Source organism: Sinohyriopsis cumingii, chromosome 8 (assembly GCF_028554795.1).
Source record: "Sinohyriopsis cumingii isolate HCF-2022 chromosome 8, ASM2855479v2, whole genome shotgun sequence".
NCBI classification, from domain to species: domain Eukaryota; kingdom Metazoa; phylum Mollusca; class Bivalvia; order Unionida; family Unionidae; genus Sinohyriopsis; species Sinohyriopsis cumingii.
In genome coordinates this window covers 32,046,344-32,050,758 of record NC_142968.1, presented here as the reverse complement: position 1 = coordinate 32,050,758, position 4,415 = coordinate 32,046,344, and positions in this window count along the sequence as shown.

Sequence of the window (4,415 nt, the reverse complement as noted above, 5' to 3'; positions counted from 1 at the left end):
CGGTTGAATGTAAACATGGCTGGATGTTTACCATAAGCAATGTCGTTAAGCTCTGCATGTGCATTTTGGGCGTTACCTTTGGGTTATTGTTCCGATCATGAAAATTAAGTACAAATATTATCTTAAAGAGGCACTGCCCGCATTTGGTCGGCTTCATATGGTTTGTGTCATATTTTGTTATATATGTAGGATAAGTGGCAATTGACCGAATTATTTAGAATTTGAATAAAGTTAAGTGTATTATGTACAATATCTTATCATATCAGTAGATCTTTACCATATTTCGTCGTATAATCAAATATCATCATAATGGTCTGATGCCATGCTAATGTTGAAACGGAATGCGAGATAGCGTTATTCATAGCAAACCGTTTGTCATACTCTATCTTTAATAAGTTATTCCAGAGTATGAAAGACCAATGGATGTTTCTTTTGGTCATGAAATGAGAAGCTTGTGCTTGGCGAAGGTTTATTTTTGAGTGTCTTTCACATGGCATACAACCTTGCGCAAATGATAGCAGTGCTCGAGACGAGGTCAACGTGGAACCCCACCACAATTGTTCCATCTGAATTTGTTTTGGATGTCTATGTAGATCAAGACAACATTTTTCCTGTTAGACATTGTTTAGATTTAACTGTCATCTACTTCAGGAATACCAATTTATAGTTGCAGAAATATTCTAAAAATAATCTTAATCTCAAGGACTTCAAATGTTTCTACTAAGTGTCATTGCATTTAGAGTGTAACGCATCCATTATAATACTTTGGTGTAGTACATGCATGTAAGATGTGTTCATGTAAAACAGATTTCTACTACATTACAAACAATAAACTTTAAATCCTGAGATGGCAAAGGCATTTAATTCTTTTGAGTGTGGTTTGTTGTTAAATATATCTATCTGTGCTGGACCCAAAGTAAAATACCCGATTATCCGTTCAGCTTCTCTGAAATTGAAACAATGTTAAGTACTATCCTTAAAAATATTGTTCAGATATATATATATATATATATATATATATATATATATATATATATATATATATATATATATATATATATATATATATATATATATATATAGATAGATATATATATGTATCTGAACAATATATATATATATATATATATATATATATTATATATATATATATATATATATATATATATATATATATATATATATATATATATATATATATATATACTTATATATATATATATATATATATATATATATACATATATATATATATATATATATATATATATATATATATATATATATATATATATATATATATATATATATATATATATATATATATATATATATATATAAATATAAATATACATTAGACTTTACCTGCACCTGATATTAACATTTGGTTGAAATTCGTATGGCACTTGTTATAGGCATTCGATTAATCGATGTTGGATTTTGTTGTATTAACTCTAAGAATAGACTGTTTATATGCATAACTTTCGATTCTCGCCTCACTTGCTACTTTTAATGGACATTTCACTTTGTAAATTATTATGCTTAGAAAATCGAGCCAAGGTCACTCCTAATGACCTTTTATATGTGATTAAATGTAATGCTTACATTTGCATGACTTTTATATTGACTTTCTTCTAACGATGGCGAAGATGAAGTTGTAATACAGCATGACTGTGAGGTAGAGAAATAGTATGACGTCATATTTCATTAATCCTTGTATCACTACTTATTTTTATTCTTGAAATAATTTTATTGCACATGCGCGAATGCTGCAGGACGATTCCTGAATAGTTGTAATTGTACTTTTGTGTGTGTGTGTGTGTGCTTATGATTTTTAACGTAGGTTTAATAATTTTTCAGCCATATCGCTACGATGTCTGCAGTGTGGAAGTTTATAGTGATGTAGCACTGGGGCATCATGCCACAGACGTGTAGCATGATGTCCCACCCAGTCACATTGTCCTGACACCAGACAGGTCAGTCCTAACACTAACCTCTTAATGACGAGCGCCTAGCGAGGCAGCTGTTAGTACCATTTTTGTACGTCTTTGGTATGACTCGGCCGGGGATCGAACCCACGACCTCCCGCTTCCGAGGCGGACGCTGTAACCACTAGGCCACCGGTGCGGTCTGTACTTCTGGAACTGTCCAAGGAAAATTATCAATCGGAAAATGTCCATGTATTATGTGTAAGTATTAGTTGTCTGTAGTAAGTTATTATGTTAAATGTAATGAAATGTTATTTCAATGCGAATGCTTTCTCCTTTGTTTGATAATTTAGATTCTTTTGTTTTACAGCTTCCTTACTTGCTACAGTCATCGCTAATTTAGGCCAATTGGATTAAATCCATTATTCTTTTTTGGCCACATCACAAAGAACTTACCAGAGGTCTTGCTGATATGGTATTTTACATATATGTAACTTTAGGTCAGACCCCATTTGAAGCTATATAAATGTTGTTTACAAGCTTACCATGTGTAAACGTTCGGTTTGTCAAATCTTGGTTTGAAATAGTCATGATACAAGTATGCTTATATGATATGTTTCTACGTATAGTGAAAATCCTCAATAATAGTTAAGTGCATGAAGTATACAAAACTTGGTATAGGTACAATACTGTAAGGTTGGATTTCTTGCATTGGCTATGGTCATAAAGAGATTATAGATTAATATTCATTTAACATAACAAATCTGTTATAAATTGTGAGTAAATTATAAAACTGCCAGGAATTATTTCAAAACTACCACCTATAATTATACAAGAACGGTAGAGATATTTTAAGGAATGATTCAAGACACCTACTTGTCCTGGAAAGCGTTAGTAAGGTTCTAACTAGATCCATCAATATGAAAAAATTGAATACCTTGATCCTTTCCAATTCGAACATCTTTTGCTTGGTTTGTCATGTCTGAAGTAATAATAGCATCGTGAAACTTGACAAAAATAAATGTATGTGCTCCGATATATGTATACGACAATTATTCCAGCAATATAATAGCCTGCTAAGAAAGGTAAGATGCAAACCTGAAATTCTGCAGATAATTTTAGATTAATAGATTAAAGGCAAGTTTAAATTCTGAAAGGATTGCTTTCCTATGTTTGAATGGCTTGCTCTCTTTTAAACACAGCAAATATTTTATGTATTCAGATATTATAGATGTGCCACGAATTAGAACCTCAACATATGAGAAATAAATTTTTCGGATATGATCCTGCGATTCTGTATATGTAATAGGAAATCGTTCTAGAGAAACATCAAATGTCAAATAATATATTGCTTTAATTGTATCATAAAATAATAATTCTTGTCCCTCCGACAAAACAATTTGCCTATTTTGCTGCTCGATTGTAATACATGAAAGCTTATGTTTGTGAAACATTTTAAATGTAAAAAGTGTTCTATTTACGGCTCTGTGATTTCTATGCGTACATGTTTCGTCTTTGTTTGATAATTTAGACATGCAGATTGTTTTGTTTTACAGCTTCCTTAGTTGCTACAGTTGCCGCTAATTTAGGCCAGTTGGCATTATTATTACATCCTTGTTTTGCTTGGCCACTCCTCAAAGAACGGACTAGAAATCTTGCTGATACAATATTTTAAATATTTCAGACCGCATGTGAAGCTATATAAATGTTGTTCACATTTTTACCATATGTCTACGTTGCGACTGTCAGAACAAACCATATTGGTTTGAAATAGTCATAACACAAGTATGGTTATATGATATGTTTTTTTCGCAAAGTGAAATTCATCACAGACAGCAATTTAAATGAAATATTTAAAACTGGAATCGTTACAATTCTGCAAGTTAGAATTTATGACACTGAATATCGGTTGCATGGTCATGCATGAACGCATTCATGTTTGTACCTTAACAGGAAGGATATTTCCAGTTACTCTATTAATGGTTCTATTTGTTCTCAAGTGTATTGTAATAGACCTAAACTTGATTTCTCATTTTTCTAACCTGGAACTATTTAATTACGTAAAAAATAAAAACTTTATAGACCTTACGTTTGTGCGCTTCTTCGGATAATACAACATTGTTACATATTTCGTTTGTTTTTGTTTACCTATGTATTTCAAGTGAACGGGTAATAGAAAGGGCTTTTAAGAAATTGCCAATAAATATTTAATTCTGAGACAGTTGGTTCCTGTAAATATACTAAGTGAATAATGACAAGTTTCTACCATTGGCTATCGGCAGAAAGATAGTAAAGATTAACATACATTTGACACAAACAATTATCTTATAAATTGTGAGGAAAGTATAAATCTGCTAGGAGTTATTTCGAACTACGAAATGGAATTATACATGATCGGTAACACTATTTTAAGGAATGATTCAAGACACCTACTTGTACTGGAAAATTGTTTGTAAATTTTTAACAAGATCCATCAATTTGAGAAAA